Below are 16,788 nucleotides of genomic sequence, written 5' to 3'. Positions count from 1 at the left end.
TATGATATTACGTTATAACGTATAACGTTATATGCTATTACGTTGCATCGTATAACGTTATTTACTATTACCGTATAACGTATAACGTAATATACTATTACCTCATAACGTACATCGTCATATACTATTACGTTATAACGTATAACGTTGTATACTATTACCTTCTAACGTATAACGTTATATACTATTACATTATAAAGAATAACGTTATATACTATTACGTTATACCGCATAACGTTATATGCTATTACGTTGCATCGTATAACGTTATTTACTATTACCGTATAACGTATAACGTAATATACTATTACCTCATAACGTACATCGTCATAGACTATTACGTTATAACGTATAACGTTATTTACTATTACCTGATAACGTATAACGCTATATATACTATTACTTTCTAACGTATAACGTTATATACTATTACGTTATAGCGAATATCGTTATATACTATTACGTTATAACGTATAACGTTATATGCTATTACGTTGCATCGTATAACGTATATCGTCATATACTATTACCTCATAACGTACATCGTCGTAGACTATTACGTTATAACGTATAACGTTATTTACTATTACCTTATAACGTAGAACGTTATATACTATTACGTTATAACGTATAACGTTATATACTATTACGTTATAGCGAATATCGTTATATACTATTACGTTATAACGTATAACGTCATATACTATTACCTCATAACGTACATTGTCATAGACTATTACGTTAAAACGTATAACGTTATTTACTATTACCTTATAACGTAGAACGTTATATACTCTTACGTTATAACGTATAACGTTATATGCTATTACGTTATAACGTATAACGTTATTTACTATTACCTTATAACGTAGAACGTCGTATGCTATTACGTTATAACATATAACGTTAAGTGGTATTACGTTATAACGTATAACGTTATTTACTATTACCTTATAACGTACAATGTCATTCACTATTACCTTATAACGTATGACGTTGTTTACTATTTCCTTTTAACGTACAACGTCATATACTATTACGTTATAACGTATAACGTTATGTGGTATTAGGTTATAACATATAACGTTATATACTATTACCAAATAACGTACAACGTCATATACTATTACCTTATAGCGTACAATGTCATATACTATTTCCTTATAGCGCATAACGTTATTTACTATTACCTTATAACGCATAACGTTATTTACTATTACCTTATAATATACAACGTTGGAACAATTCTAAGTAAACAATTGCTGATAATATAAATAACTAATAAACAACAAAAACAGAAAAAAAGAAAACACGTTGCTAAAGTCAAGAAGGGAGTCCTCCGTTCGATCACGCAGCGATGTTCTTCACAGATGGGTGAAATCATCGTTCCGTTGGCTAAGTGTTAATTAACTACAATTTATATTAAACAATATTCGTGTCCATATAAAGTCACAGTGATATAGTATTTATTTATCACCAATTTCAAAATAATGTTGATAATGAATTTAACAAATCCTGTATATTATGTTTATAATATGTATTATCGAGCCAATCCTAGCGGCACTGCAAGGCTAGGTTGACTCATGACAGAGGTGGAGCAAGCTCCTACCCTCCGTCTGATTCCAAAAATCAGTTTAATATTCTGACTTCCCAATGAGAAGTGTATCAGATATTAAGCTGATAAGAACAGATACTATACTTTGATCTTAGCCATAAGGCCGAAAAGCGATAACAAATTGAACTTCGTCTACGAATAGAACATCCCAATGTCCTAAACTTACCAGCGAGAAACAGCATCTTGAAAAAGCCACCTAGCGGTGATATCTCCAAATACCCTTAGTTACAGTAGCGGACAAAAGTTTAAGACGATGATTTGTAAACCGGATTACAAACATCTTATAAGTATATTGTTCTTCTATTCGGTTTATCTCTTTGGAATAACATAGCTGTATGTTTGGTCTTCGTAGCCTCAAACCGTCAGTTGTTAAATACAAACAATGTAGGAGTTACAACAGTTAGTTATCGCTTAGCACTTGTAAACGGTAGACATTAGTTTAAGACGATCTGTGTAAAACGTGTGTATGACTACATTGTTTGAACATTTTGATTCTGGAATGTCAAAATCATTGTTTAGTGTACCTTTTACTGTTTAAAATTCATTTAGGTAGGAACAGACTATGGGTAAATCAAAGAATTTACTTGAAAACGAAAGGGAACAAATCGTAAGGCTGCGGAAGCAAAGTAAAACCTTCACCGAAATAATAAATATAGTGAACAGGCCAGAAACGGCTTATAAGAAAGCTTGGTATAAATTTTTAAAGGCTGGCATGTATTGCGATCAACCGAAAAACGGAGCAACAGAACCTTTGTAGTAAAAATAAAGGACGTACATTCTGAAGTACTTGCTAACTCGTCAAAATTCTAAACTCAGCATGGAAAATAAATTAAAAATTTACAAAATCAAAATTTATAAAACCAATTTGGAATGAGTTACGTAAATAAACTAGAGTCGCTACAATCGAAAATACTCAGAACAATAGTCAACCTTCATGGCATGTCAGAAATGGGGATATACGTAAAGACCTAAAAATATCAACGGGGAAAAAAGACATCGGCAAGTACGCAAAATGATACAAGGAAAGAATGGCAATGCATCCAAACCAGCTAGCTGCTGGAATGAGCAAAACTCTCATGCAAATAAGACTAAAGAGAAAACACCTGACTGACCTCACTAAAGAAGTAAAATAGACAAACTCGAAGATGATATCTTGCCGGGGGTAGCCATTCACATATTAATTAGTGATAAAGCTAGAAAAATTTACGGAATGTCCAGCCTGACAAATTGTAAAGTACAAATTAAATAAAAAAAAAGACGTTTAGAATTCTAATTGTTTCTGTAAAATCGTCCATCATCACCATCGATATTAAATTCGAAGTTGTTACCATGGGAAAATTCGAGGGGTGTCAAACTATTAAGTTTCAAATTTTACGAAGGCGTCAGGGACATTGACAGGTCGAACAGATAATTTTTTTTGTAAACTTCTAAATTGTCTTCCGCTTTTTCCAAAAAGATTATTTGAGTTGCAGTGTTTTTAAAATACAAATACAATATCGTGAAATATATCTGTGGCGGTACTCAACAGCAAAAATACTACCACTCGACACTAACTAGTAGTCGAACGACGGCAGCGCAGTGGTTAGCGCCTTACGTTAACAATGGTTCGGAACCCGGGTTTCAAATCCCGGCGACCGGAGGTCCGATTTTTCTTCCACGCATCTAAATTAGAAGAAAAATACAGTAGTCAGTACCCCAGCAGCGACATCTATACAATAGCAGCATCAGCAACTACACTATCACGGCCTATTCACCCTCATATCCAATTTTTTTTTCTTTTTTTTCTCTCCGAGATTACGAGAACGCTATTTACATAATTTAATATGTAATAAAATGTGAAGCTTCGAATGCTTGTTGCAGTCGTGTACTCGCCTTCGTCACCATGGATTCTGTATAGAGTAAGCAAAAGCACTTGAGGATGCAATAAATTAAGCTCCTTTCTATACTATGTCATAGACCAAGGCTAACAGGTTTCAACAGTTTTGCAAGTGTTATTCTGTGAAAAATGTTGAAAAAAAAGAGTAGACTCTAAGGAACAATACTATTATCCATATAAAAATTCGTAGTATAATAATCATTATTTTTAAGTATTAAAACCGTTATTAAATATTTATTTAATCAGTCTTAAATTTGGAGTAAAATCATGAAAAGTTAACAAAAGAATCACGTCTAGACTTTACAAGGATGCCGTAAAGTAACAATGTCATTTGTATTTATACAGCATCAGTCTATGTCGTAGGGTCATAGTGTCATGGGGAGCATGAGGCGGGCATGGGTTTTCGGGCCGTAGGACCACGTCCCGGGAAACCCCGATAGATCTGATGCTCTCTTACAGTCGGGTGGCAGCTGGTCGGTGCCTCTGGCGCCCGTCAATTTTGCCGATCCGATGCGGAGAGTTTCGGAGAAGTTGGTGGGCCCATGACTGTCAAGACCACTCACCTCACCTTCTTGTGGGGCTCCCCGTCACCCTGCATCGGCTTTGACCGGGGCAGGGTGCGAAAGAGTGAGTGGCACCAGGACGGACTTTGTTGATGACCGCGGCGACAACAAATTATATATTACTATGGATTGCGACCACAAAAGAGAAATGGTTTACGGTGCAGGGGAGGGATACCCCAGTACCGGCGCAGAGGTGGGTAGTCAAGTGGACTCACCTGCGTCGTCATCTCACGACCACGGCCGTTCGAGGGTGGTCCGCCAGGCCCCCGGATGTGTTTTCACGTCTGGCGAGGCAGGATGCAGTAGTACGGAGATTCACAAGGAACCTCCGAGAAGAATGACAAGAGCATCGCGGAGAACCACGGGCGGAACGGACGGCGTCTTCCTCGCACCGGCCGCGGTAACGGGCCTCGCGCCGGTAAGGGCGCTACGAACGCGGATGAGGTCCGATGACGAGGATACGGTCGCCTCTTTCGCGTCGCGATCATCCCTGGGATCGACTGTCTCCGGGGGGAAGGGAAGGCGCATTATGACGCTGACTCCGGAAATCTCTGTAGATTTGGCACTGGATATAAGGATGAGCTCGGCGGCCGACGTGAGCGCCGAGTTCACCAGGCAGGTGTCAAAGATCTTGCGGGTGACGGCGGTATCGTCGAACCTGAAGGGAACAAGCATTAAGGACCTAAAGGACGCGGCGACCTACGTCGCCGCCGCATGGAGGGAGCTTAACCTGCAGAGGGCTGAGGTGGTCCACAGCGGTAGCTCCACAGCCGCCAGGCTCGCGGAAGCAAGGCTGACCGCGTTGGAGGAGGAAAACGCGGCCTTGCGTAAAGAGATAAAGAGGCTGGCCGCTCGCACCCACGAGTGCCCGCGGCGCAACGGTCGGGCTATCGAGTTCGGCCACCCTCCGCGGAAGGGGAAACAAGAAGGCGCGCGTCTGGACGCCCTAGAGAAAAAGATGAACGGACTCGGTCCCTCCATCATGAGGGCCATCGAGGAACGGTTCGGGGGCCGAAGACAGCGCATCCCCGAATCTCGGCGAAAGGCGGACCAACTCGCTGCCCCACGCGTCACCCAAGCCACAATGCTCCCGAGGGAGCAGGAGGGTGGCGAATGGAGGGTGGTGGAAAGACGGCCGCGGAAGAAAAGGGCCGCAAGGAAGGAGGAGAAAAAAGAGGGTATGCCTGCTGCTCCTTCGTCAAGACTAACGGGCGCACGGAAGACGGGCGCGGCACTAGTGACTAAGAAAGGAACGGCGCAGGCGACGAAAACGGCCGGGCTGCCCCGCGCACCGCGTACGTCCGTGGTGACGTTGACTATCAACGAGGAGGTTAAGACATCGTACGCCGATGTTCTCGCATCGGCGCGACAGAAGGTCCCGCTTGCGGAGATCGGCGTCGAGTCCCTCGGAATGAGGAAATCGATGACCGGGGGTATAATTATCCGGCTCCCCGGCGACAGAGACAGAGGAAAGGCGTTGCGATTGGCGACGCGTCTGGCCGAGGTGCTGGACCCGGCCGCGGTGAGAGTAGCGGCCCCGAACAGGACGGCGGAGTTGAGGGTGGCCGGGATAGACATCTCGGTCGCCAAAGAGGAGCTGCGGCAGGCGCTGGCCTCAGCGGCGGGATGCGGCAGCGCGGAGGTGCAGGTCGGAGAGATCCGTACCACCAGATACGGCCTTGGGACTGCATGGGTAAGGTGCCCAGTGGCCGGAGCCCGGAAATTAGCTTGGGACGGGAAAGTAGCTCTGGGCTGGTCCACGGCGAGGGTCACGGCTATCCCGAAGAGACCCTTGCAGTGTTTTAAGTGCCTGGAGCTGGGGCACGTGCGGGTAACCTGCACGTCAAACGTGGATCGCGGGCATCTGTGCTACAGATGTGGCGGTAGCGAGCATCGTGCCAGGGGGTGTCCAGCCTCCGCGCCCAAGTGCCCGTTGTGCGAGTCTCTGGGGGCGCCAGCCAACCACAGCAAGTGCGGGGCGACATGTGCTCCGCCGAGAACTAAGAGGAAGCCACCGATCCGCGAACCGACCGCCGAGGTAACGCAAGAGGGGAGCACCGTCGAACATCCAGCTGTGGATGGCCGGGAGGAGGCCATGGAGGTGATTGAGTGATTTTAACCGTCTCCTCCAATGCAACTTGGGCATATCGAGAAGGGCGCATGACCTGCTCCTCCAGACCATCCGGGAGGGAGAGGTCGCCCTCGCGACAGTAGCCGCGCCGTATCGCGTCCCTGACGCTCCCAACTGGATCTGGGATTTGGACGGACTGACGGCCGTAACTTGTACCGCCGACCCTGAGCGACTTTGGCGCCCTGCTTGACCGTGGCAGCGGTTACATCGCGATCGAATGGGCAGGAATAGCGGTGGTGGCGCTCTACGTCTCCCCCAACAGCGGCCTGACCGCGTGCGGGGACTTTTTGGACGATGTCGGTGAATGGGGTTAGGTTGGGGTTAGGTTGGGGTTAGGTTGGGGTTAGGTTGGGGGTTAGGTTGGGGTTAGGTTGGGGTTAGGTTGGGGTTAGGTTGGGGTTAGGTTGGGGTTAGGTTGGGGTTAGGTTGGGGTTAGGTTGGGGTTAGGTTGGGGTTAGGTTGGGGTTAGGTTGGGGTTAGGTTGGGGTTAGGTTGGGGTTAGGTTGGGGTTAGGTTGGGGTTAGGTTGGGGTTAGGTTGGGGTTAGGTTGGGGTTAGGTTGGGGTTAGGTTGGGGTTAGGTTGGGGTTAGGTTGGGGTTAGGTTGGGGTTAGGTTGGGGTTAGGTTGGGGTTAGGTTGGGGTTAGGTTGGGGTTAGGTTGGGGTTAGGTTGGGGTTAGGTTGGGGTTAGGTTGGGGTTAGGTTGGGGTTAGGTTGGGGTTAGGTTGGGGTTAGGTTGGGGTTAGGTTGGGGTTAGGTTGGGGTTAGGTTGGGGTTAGGTTGGGGTTAGGTTGGGGTTAGGTTGGGGTTAGGTTGGGGTTAGGTTGGGGTTAGGTTGGGGTTAGGTTGGGGTTAGGTTGGGGTTAGGTTGGGGTTAGGTTGGGGTTAGGTTGGGGTTAGGTTGGGGTTAGGTTGGGGTTAGGTTGGGGTTAGGTTGGGGTTAGGTTGGGGTTAGGTTGGGGTTAGGTTGGGGTTAGGTTGGGGTTAGGTTGGGGTTAGGTTGGGGTTAGGTTGGGGTTAGGTTGGGGTTAGGTTGGGGTTAGGTTGGGGTTAGGTTGGGGTTAGGTTGGGGTTAGGTTGGGGTTAGGTTGGGGTTAGGTTGGGGTTAGGTTGGGGTTAGGTTGGGGTTAGGTTGGGGTTAGGTTGGGGTTAGGTTGGGGTTAGGTTGGGGTTAGGTTGGGGTTAGGTTGGGGTTAGGTTGGGGTTAGGTTGGGGTTAGGTTGGGGTTAGGTTGGGGTTAGGTTGGGGTTAGGTTGGGGTTAGGTTGGGGTTAGGTTGGGGTTAGGTTGGGGTTAGGTTGGGGTTAGGTTGGGGTTAGGTTGGGGTTAGGTTGGGGTTAGGTTGGGGTTAGGTTGGGGTTAGGTTGGGGTTAGGTTGGGGTTAGGTTGGGGTTAGGTTGGGGTTAGGTTGGGGTTAGGTTGGGGTTAGGTTGGGGTTAGGTTGGGGTTAGGTTGGGGTTAGGTTGGGGTTAGGTTGGGGTTAGGTTGGGGTTAGGTTGGGGTTAGGTTGGGGTTAGGTTGGGGTTAGGTTGGGGTTAGGTTGGGGTTAGGTTGGGGTTAGGTTGGGGTTAGGTTGGGGTTAGGTTGGGGTTAGGTTGGGGTTAGGTTGGGGTTAGGTTGGGGTTAGGTTGGGGTTAGGTTGGGGTTAGGTTGGGGTTAGGTTGGGGTTAGGTTGGGGTTAGGTTGGGGTTAGGTTGGGGTTAGGTTGGGGTTAGGTTGGGGTTAGGTTGGGGTTAGGTTGGGGTTAGGTTGGGGTTAGGTTGGGGTTAGGTTGGGGTTAGGTTGGGGTTAGGTTGGGGTTAGGTTGGGGTTAGGTTGGGGTTAGGTTGGGGTTAGGTTGGGGTTAGGTTGGGGTTAGGTTGGGGTTAGGTTGGGGTTAGGTTGGGGTTAGGTTGGGGTTAGGTTGGGGTTAGGTTGGGGTTAGGTTGGGGTTAGGTTGGGGTTAGGTTGGGGTTAGGTTGGGGTTAGGTTGGGGTTAGGTTGGGGTTAGGTTGGGGTTAGGTTGGGGTTAGGTTGGGGTTAGGTTGGGGTTAGGTTGGGGTTAGGTTGGGGTTAGGTTGGGGTTAGGTTGGGGTTAGGTTGGGGTTAGGTTGGGGTTAGGTTGGGGTTAGGTTGGGGTTAGGTTGGGGTTAGGTTGGGGTTAGGTTGGGGTTAGGTTGGGGTTAGGTTGGGGTTAGGTTGGGGTTAGGTTGGGGTTAGGTTGGGGTTAGGTTGGGGTTAGGTTGGGGTTAGGTTGGGGTTAGGTTGGGGTTAGGTTGGGGTTAGGTTGGGGTTAGGTTGGGGTTAGGTTGGGGTTAGGTTGGGGTTAGGTTGGGGTTAGGTTGGGGTTAGGTTGGGGTTAGGTTGGGGTTAGGTTGGGGTTAGGTTGGGGTTAGGTTGGGGTTAGGTTGGGGTTAGGTTGGGGTTAGGTTGGGGTTAGGTTGGGGTTAGGTTGGGGTTAGGTTGGGGTTAGGTTGGGGTTAGGTTGGGGTTAGGTTGGGGTTAGGTTGGGGTTAGGTTGGGGTTAGGTTGGGGTTAGGTTGGGGTTAGGTTGGGGTTAGGTTGGGGTTAGGTTGGGGTTAGGTTGGGGTTAGGTTGGGGTTAGGTTGGGGTTAGGTTGGGGTTAGGTTGGGGTTAGGTTGGGGTTAGGTTGGGGTTAGGTTGGGGTTAGGTTGGGGTTAGGTTGGGGTTAGGTTGGGGTTAGGTTGGGGTTAGGTTGGGGTTAGGTTGGGGTTAGGTTGGGGTTAGGTTGGGGTTAGGTTGGGGTTAGGTTGGGGTTAGGTTGGGGTTAGGTTGGGGTTAGGTTGGGGTTAGGTTGGGGTTAGGTTGGGGTTAGGTTGGGGTTAGGTTGGGGTTAGGTTGGGGTTAGGTTGGGGTTAGGTTGGGGTTAGGTTGGGGTTAGGTTGGGGTTAGGTTGGGGTTAGGTTGGGGTTAGGTTGGGGTTAGGTTGGGGTTAGGTTGGGGTTAGGTTGGGGTTAGGTTGGGGTTAGGTTGGGGTTAGGTTGGGGTTAGGTTGGGGTTAGGTTGGGGTTAGGTTGGGGTTAGGTTGGGGTTAGGTTGGGGTTAGGTTGGGGTTAGGTTGGGGTTAGGTTGGGGTTAGGTTGGGGTTAGGTTGGGGTTAGGTTGGGGTTAGGTTGGGGTTAGGTTGGGGTTAGGTTGGGGTTAGGTTGGGGTTAGGTTGGGGTTAGGTTGGGGTTAGGTTGGGGTTAGGTTGGGGTTAGGTTGGGGTTAGGTTGGGGTTAGGTTGGGGTTAGGTTGGGGTTAGGTTGGGGTTAGGTTGGGGTTAGGTTGGGGTTAGGTTGGGGTTAGGTTGGGGTTAGGTTGGGGTTAGGTTGGGGTTAGGTTGGGGTTAGGTTGGGGTTAGGTTGGGGTTAGGTTGGGGTTAGGTTGGGGTTAGGTTGGGGTTAGGTTGGGGTTAGGTTGGGGTTAGGTTGGGGTTAGGTTGGGGTTAGGTTGGGGTTAGGTTGGGGTTAGGTTGGGGTTAGGTTGGGGTTAGGTTGGGGTTAGGTTGGGGTTAGGTTGGGGTTAGGTTGGGGTTAGGTTGGGGTTAGGTTGGGGTTAGGTTGGGGTTAGGTTGGGGTTAGGTTGGGGTTAGGTTGGGGTTAGGTTGGGGTTAGGTTGGGGTTAGGTTGGGGTTAGGTTGGGGTTAGGTTGGGGTTAGGTTGGGGTTAGGTTGGGGTTAGGTTGGGGTTAGGTTGGGGTTAGGTTGGGGTTAGGTTGGGGTTAGGTTGGGGTTAGGTTGGGGTTAGGTTGGGGTTAGGTTGGGGTTAGGTTGGGGTTAGGTTGGGGTTAGGTTGGGGTTAGGTTGGGGTTAGGTTGGGGTTAGGTTGGGGTTAGGTTGGGGTTAGGTTGGGGTTAGGTTGGGGTTAGGTTGGGGTTAGGTTGGGGTTAGGTTGGGGTTAGGTTGGGGTTAGGTTGGGGTTAGGTTGGGGTTAGGTTGGGGTTAGGTTGGGGTTAGGTTGGGGTTAGGTTGGGGTTAGGTTGGGGTTAGGTTGGGGTTAGGTTGGGGTTAGGTTGGGGTTAGGTTGGGGTTAGGTTGGGGTTAGGTTGGGGTTAGGTTGGGGTTAGGTTGGGGTTAGGTTGGGGTTAGGTTGGGGTTAGGTTGGGGTTAGGTTGGGGTTAGGTTGGGGTTAGGTTGGGGTTAGGTTGGGGTTAGGTTGGGGTTAGGTTGGGGTTAGGTTGGGGTTAGGTTGGGGTTAGGTTGGGGTTAGGTTGGGGTTAGGTTGGGGTTAGGTTGGGGTTAGGTTGGGGTTAGGTTGGGGTTAGGTTGGGGTTAGGTTGGGGTTAGGTTGGGGTTAGGTTGGGGTTAGGTTGGGGTTAGGTTGGGGTTAGGTTGGGGTTAGGTTGGGGTTAGGTTGGGGTTAGGTTGGGGTTAGGTTGGGGTTAGGTTGGGGTTAGGTTGGGGTTAGGTTGGGGTTAGGTTGGGGTTAGGTTGGGGTTAGGTTGGGGTTAGGTTGGGGTTAGGTTGGGGTTAGGTTGGGGTTAGGTTGGGGTTAGGTTGGGGTTAGGTTGGGGTTAGGTTGGGGTTAGGTTGGGGTTAGGTTGGGGTTAGGTTGGGGTTAGGTTGGGGTTAGGTTGGGGTTAGGTTGGGGTTAGGTTGGGGTTAGGTTGGGGTTAGGTTGGGGTTAGGTTGGGGTTAGGTTGGGGTTAGGTTGGGGTTAGGTTGGGGTTAGGTTGGGGTTAGGTTGGGGTTAGGTTGGGGTTAGGTTGGGGTTAGGTTGGGGTTAGGTTGGGGTTAGGTTGGGGTTAGGTTGGGGTTAGGTTGGGGTTAGGTTGGGGTTAGGTTGGGGTTAGGTTGGGGTTAGGTTGGGGTTAGGTTGGGGTTAGGTTGGGGTTAGGTTGGGGTTAGGTTGGGGTTAGGTTGGGGTTAGGTTGGGGTTAGGTTGGGGTTAGGTTGGGGTTAGGTTGGGGTTAGGTTGGGGTTAGGTTGGGGTTAGGTTGGGGTTAGGTTGGGGTTAGGTTGGGGTTAGGTTGGGGTTAGGTTGGGGTTAGGTTGGGGTTAGGTTGGGGTTAGGTTGGGGTTAGGTTGGGGTTAGGTTGGGGTTAGGTTGGGGTTAGGTTGGGGTTAGGTTGGGGTTAGGTTGGGGTTAGGTTGGGGTTAGGTTGGGGTTAGGTTGGGGTTAGGTTGGGGTTAGGTTGGGGTTAGGTTGGGGTTAGGTTGGGGTTAGGTTGGGGTTAGGTTGGGGTTAGGTTGGGGTTAGGTTGGGGTTAGGTTGGGGTTAGGTTGGGGTTAGGTTGGGGTTAGGTTGGGGTTAGGTTGGGGTTAGGTTGGGGTTAGGTTGGGGTTAGGTTGGGGTTAGGTTGGGGTTAGGTTGGGGTTAGGTTGGGGTTAGGTTGGGGTTAGGTTGGGGTTAGGTTGGGGTTAGGTTGGGGTTAGGTTGGGGTTAGGTTGGGGTTAGGTTGGGGTTAGGTTGGGGTTAGGTTGGGGTTAGGTTGGGGTTAGGTTGGGGTTAGGTTGGGGTTAGGTTGGGGTTAGGTTGGGGTTAGGTTGGGGTTAGGTTGGGGTTAGGTTGGGGTTAGGTTGGGGTTAGGTTGGGGTTAGGTTGGGGTTAGGTTGGGGTTAGGTTGGGGTTAGGTTGGGGTTAGGTTGGGGTTAGGTTGGGGTTAGGTTGGGGTTAGGTTGGGGTTAGGTTGGGGTTAGGTTGGGGTTAGGTTGGGGTTAGGTTGGGGTTAGGTTGGGGTTAGGTTGGGGTTAGGTTGGGGTTAGGTTGGGGTTAGGTTGGGGTTAGGTTGGGGTTAGGTTGGGGTTAGGTTGGGGTTAGGTTGGGGTTAGGTTGGGGTTAGGTTGGGGTTAGGTTGGGGTTAGGTTGGGGTTAGGTTGGGGTTAGGTTGGGGTTAGGTTGGGGTTAGGTTGGGGTTAGGTTGGGGTTAGGTTGGGGTTAGGTTGGGGTTAGGTTGGGGTTAGGTTGGGGTTAGGTTGGGGTTAGGTTGGGGTTAGGTTGGGGTTAGGTTGGGGTTAGGTTGGGGTTAGGTTGGGGTTAGGTTGGGGTTAGGTTGGGGTTAGGTTGGGGTTAGGTTGGGGTTAGGTTGGGGTTAGGTTGGGGTTAGGTTGGGGTTAGGTTGGGGTTAGGTTGGGGTTAGGTTGGGGTTAGGTTGGGGTTAGGTTGGGGTTAGGTTGGGGTTAGGTTGGGGTTAGGTTGGGGTTAGGTTGGGGTTAGGTTGGGGTTAGGTTGGGGTTAGGTTGGGGTTAGGTTGGGGTTAGGTTGGGGTTAGGTTGGGGTTAGGTTGGGGTTAGGTTGGGGTTAGGTTGGGGTTAGGTTGGGGTTAGGTTGGGGTTAGGTTGGGGTTAGGTTGGGGTTAGGTTGGGGTTAGGTTGGGGTTAGGTTGGGGTTAGGTTGGGGTTAGGTTGGGGTTAGGTTGGGGTTAGGTTGGGGTTAGGTTGGGGTTAGGTTGGGGTTAGGTTGGGGTTAGGTTGGGGTTAGGTTGGGGTTAGGTTGGGGTTAGGTTGGGGTTAGGTTGGGGTTAGGTTGGGGTTAGGTTGGGGTTAGGTTGGGGTTAGGTTGGGGTTAGGTTGGGGTTAGGTTGGGGTTAGGTTGGGGTTAGGTTGGGGTTAGGTTGGGGTTAGGTTGGGGTTAGGTTGGGGTTAGGTTGGGGTTAGGTTGGGGTTAGGTTGGGGTTAGGTTGGGGTTAGGTTGGGGTTAGGTTGGGGTTAGGTTGGGGTTAGGTTGGGGTTAGGTTGGGGTTAGGTTGGGGTTAGGTTGGGGTTAGGTTGGGGTTAGGTTGGGGTTAGGTTGGGGTTAGGTTGGGGTTAGGTTGGGGTTAGGTTGGGGTTAGGTTGGGGTTAGGTTGGGGTTAGGTTGGGGTTAGGTTGGGGTTAGGTTGGGGTTAGGTTGGGGTTAGGTTGGGGTTAGGTTGGGGTTAGGTTGGGGTTAGGTTGGGGTTAGGTTGGGGTTAGGTTGGGGTTAGGTTGGGGTTAGGTTGGGGTTAGGTTGGGGTTAGGTTGGGGTTAGGTTGGGGTTAGGTTGGGGTTAGGTTGGGGTTAGGTTGGGGTTAGGTTGGGGTTAGGTTGGGGTTAGGTTGGGGTTAGGTTGGGGTTAGGTTGGGGTTAGGTTGGGGTTAGGTTGGGGTTAGGTTGGGGTTAGGTTGGGGTTAGGTTGGGGTTAGGTTGGGGTTAGGTTGGGGTTAGGTTGGGGTTAGGTTGGGGTTAGGTTGGGGTTAGGTTGGGGTTAGGTTGGGGTTAGGTTGGGGTTAGGTTGGGGTTAGGTTGGGGTTAGGTTGGGGTTAGGTTGGGGTTAGGTTGGGGTTAGGTTGGGGTTGGTTGGGTTGGGGTTAGGTTGGGGTTAGGTTGGGGTTAGGTTGGGGTTAGGTTGGGGTTAGGTTGGGGTTAGGTTGGGGTTAGGTTGGGGTTAGGTTGGGGTTAGGTTGGGGTTAGGTTGGGGTTAGGTTGGGGTTAGGTTGGGGTTAGGTTGGGGTTAGGTTGGGGTTAGGTTGGGGTTAGGTTGGGGTTAGGTTGGGGTTAGGTTGGGGTTAGGTTGGGGTTAGGTTGGGGTTAGGTTGGGGTTAGGTTGGGGTTAGGTTGGGGTTAGGTTGGGGTTAGGTTGGGGTTAGGTTGGGGTTAGGTTGGGGTTAGGTTGGGGTTAGGTTGGGGTTAGGTTGGGGTTAGGTTGGGGTTAGGTTGGGGTTAGGTTGGGGTTAGGTTGGGGTTAGGTTGGGGTTAGGTTGGGGTTAGGTTGGGGTTAGGTTGGGGTTAGGTTGGGGTTAGGTTGGGGTTAGGTTGGGGTTAGGTTGGGGTTAGGTTGGGGTTAGGTTGGGGTTAGGTTGGGGTTAGGTTGGGGTTAGGTTGGGGTTAGGTTGGGGTTAGGTTGGGGTTAGGTTGGGGTTAGGTTGGGGTTAGGTTGGGGTTAGGTTGGGGTTAGGTTGGGGTTAGGTTGGGGTTAGGTTGGGGTTAGGTTGGGGTTAGGTTGGGGTTAGGTTGGGGTTAGGTTGGGGTTAGGTTGGGGTTAGGTTGGGGTTAGGTTGGGGTTAGGTTGGGGTTAGGTTGGGGTTAGGTTGGGGTTAGGTTGGGGTTAGGTTGGGGTTAGGTTGGGGTTAGGTTGGGGTTAGGTTGGGGTTAGGTTGGGGTTAGGTTGGGGTTAGGTTGGGGTTAGGTTGGGGTTAGGTTGGGGTTAGGTTGGGGTTAGGTTGGGGTTAGGTTGGGGTTAGGTTGGGGTTAGGTTGGGGTTAGGTTGGGGTTAGGTTGGGGTTAGGTTGGGGTTAGGTTGGGGTTAGGTTGGGGTTAGGTTGGGGTTAGGTTGGGGTTAGGTTGGGGTTAGGTTGGGGTTAGGTTGGGGTTAGGTTGGGGTTAGGTTGGGGTTAGGTTGGGGTTAGGTTGGGGTTAGGTTGGGGTTAGGTTGGGGTTAGGTTGGGGTTAGGTTGGGGTTAGGTTGGGGTTAGGTTGGGGTTAGGTTGGGGTTAGGTTGGGGTTAGGTTGGGGTTAGGTTGGGGTTAGGTTGGGGTTAGGTTGGGGTTAGGTTGGGGTTAGGTTGGGGTTAGGTTGGGGTTAGGTTGGGGTTAGGTTGGGGTTAGGTTGGGGTTAGGTTGGGGTTAGGTTGGGGTTAGGTTGGGGTTAGGTTGGGGTTAGGTTGGGGTTAGGTTGGGGTTAGGTTGGGGTTAGGTTGGGGTTAGGTTGGGGTTAGGTTGGGGTTAGGTTGGGGTTAGGTTGGGGTTAGGTTGGGGTTAGGTTGGGGTTAGGTTGGGGTTAGGTTGGGGTTAGGTTGGGGTTAGGTTGGGGTTAGGTTGGGGTTAGGTTGGGGTTAGGTTGGGGTTAGGTTGGGGTTAGGTTGGGGTTAGGTTGGGGTTAGGTTGGGGTTAGGTTGGGGTTAGGTTGGGGTTAGGTTGGGGTTAGGTTGGGGTTAGGTTGGGGTTAGGTTGGGGTTAGGTTGGGGTTAGGTTGGGGTTAGGTTGGGGTTAGGTTGGGGTTAGGTTGGGGTTAGGTTGGGGTTAGGTTGGGGTTAGGTTGGGGTTAGGTTGGGGTTAGGTTGGGGTTAGGTTGGGGTTAGGTTGGGGTTAGGTTGGGGTTAGGTTGGGGTTAGGTTGGGGTTAGGTTGGGGTTAGGTTGGGGTTAGGTTGGGGTTAGGTTGGGGTTAGGTTGGGGTTAGGTTGGGGTTAGGTTGGGGTTAGGTTGGGGTTAGGTTGGGGTTAGGTTGGGGTTAGGTTGGGGTTAGGTTGGGGTTAGGTTGGGGTTAGGTTGGGGTTAGGTTGGGGTTAGGTTGGGGTTAGGTTGGGGTTAGGTTGGGGTTAGGTTGGGGTTAGGTTGGGGTTAGGTTGGGGTTAGGTTGGGGTTAGGTTGGGGTTAGGTTGGGGTTAGGTTGGGGTTAGGTTGGGGTTAGGTTGGGGTTAGGTTGGGGTTAGGTTGGGGTTAGGTTGGGGTTAGGTTGGGGTTAGGTTGGGGTTAGGTTGGGGTTAGGTTGGGGTTAGGTTGGGGTTAGGTTGGGGTTAGGTTGGGGTTAGGTTGGGGTTAGGTTGGGGTTAGGTTGGGGTTAGGTTGGGGTTAGGTTGGGGTTAGGTTGGGGTTAGGTTGGGGTTAGGTTGGGGTTAGGTTGGGGTTAGGTTGGGGTTAGGTTGGGGTTAGGTTGGGGTTAGGTTGGGGTTAGGTTGGGGTTAGGTTGGGGTTAGGTTGGGGTTAGGTTGGGGTTAGGTTGGGGTTAGGTTGGGGTTAGGTTGGGGTTAGGTTGGGGTTAGGTTGGGGTTAGGTTGGGGTTAGGTTGGGGTTAGGTTGGGGTTAGGTTGGGGTTAGGTTGGGGTTAGGTTGGGGTTAGGTTGGGGTTAGGTTGGGGTTAGGTTGGGGTTAGGTTGGGGTTAGGTTGGGGTTAGGTTGGGGTTAGGTTGGGGTTAGGTTGGGGTTAGGTTGGGGTTAGGTTGGGGTTAGGTTGGGGTTAGGTTGGGGTTAGGTTGGGGTTAGGTTGGGGTTAGGTTGGGGTTAGGTTGGGGTTAGGTTGGGGTTAGGTTGGGGTTAGGTTGGGGTTAGGTTGGGGTTAGGTTGGGGTTAGGTTGGGGTTAGGTTGGGGTTAGGTTGGGGTTAGGTTGGGGTTAGGTTGGGGTTAGGTTGGGGTTAGGTTGGGGTTAGGTTGGGGTTAGGTTGGGGTTACGGTTGGGGTTAGGTTGGGGTTAGGTTGGGGTTAGGTTGGGGTTAGGTTGGGGTTAGGTTGGGGTTAGGTTGGGGTTAGGTTGGGGTTAGGTTGGGGTTAGGTTGGGGTTAGGTTGGGGTTAGGTTGGGGTTAGGTTGGGGTTAGGTTGGGGTTAGGTTGGGGTTAGGTTGGGGTTAGGTTGGGGTTAGGTTGGGGTTAGGTTGGGGTTAGGTTGGGGTTAGGTTGGGGTTAGGTTGGGGTTAGGTTGGGGTTAGGTTGGGGTTAGGTTGGGGTTAGGTTGGGGTTAGGTTGGGGTTAGGTTGGGGTTAGGTTGGGGTTAGGTTGGGGTTAGGTTGGGGTTAGGTTGGGGTTAGGTTGGGGTTAGGTTGGGGTTAGGTTGGGGTTAGGTTGGGGTTAGGTTGGGGTTAGGTTGGGGTTAGGTTGGGGTTAGGTTGGGGTTAGGTTGGGGTTAGGTTGGGGTTAGGTTGGGGTTAGGTTGGGGTTAGGTTGGGGTTAGGTTGGGGTTAGGTTGGGGTTAGGTTGGGGTTAGGTTGGGGTTAGGTTGGGGTTAGGTTGGGGTT

General features: G+C 50.7%; 1 non-coding gene across 1 annotated transcript; it reads right to left on the bottom strand.

Moving 5' to 3' along the window:
- Nucleotides 1-1,538: 1,538 nt before the first annotated feature.
- LOC139996800 (U2 spliceosomal RNA) lies at nt 1,539-1,730 on the bottom strand. Its single transcript, XR_011802374.1, has one exon. It is a non-coding gene; the product is annotated as a U2 spliceosomal RNA (small nuclear RNA).
- Nucleotides 1,731-16,788: the final 15,058 nt, after the last annotated feature.

The sequence above is a fragment of the Bombus fervidus genome, unplaced genomic scaffold, assembly GCF_041682495.2.
Source record: "Bombus fervidus isolate BK054 unplaced genomic scaffold, iyBomFerv1 scaffold0020, whole genome shotgun sequence".
Classification (NCBI taxonomy): Eukaryota; Metazoa; Arthropoda; class Insecta; order Hymenoptera; family Apidae; genus Bombus; species Bombus fervidus.
This window is presented reverse-complemented; position numbering and strand designations above follow the sequence as displayed.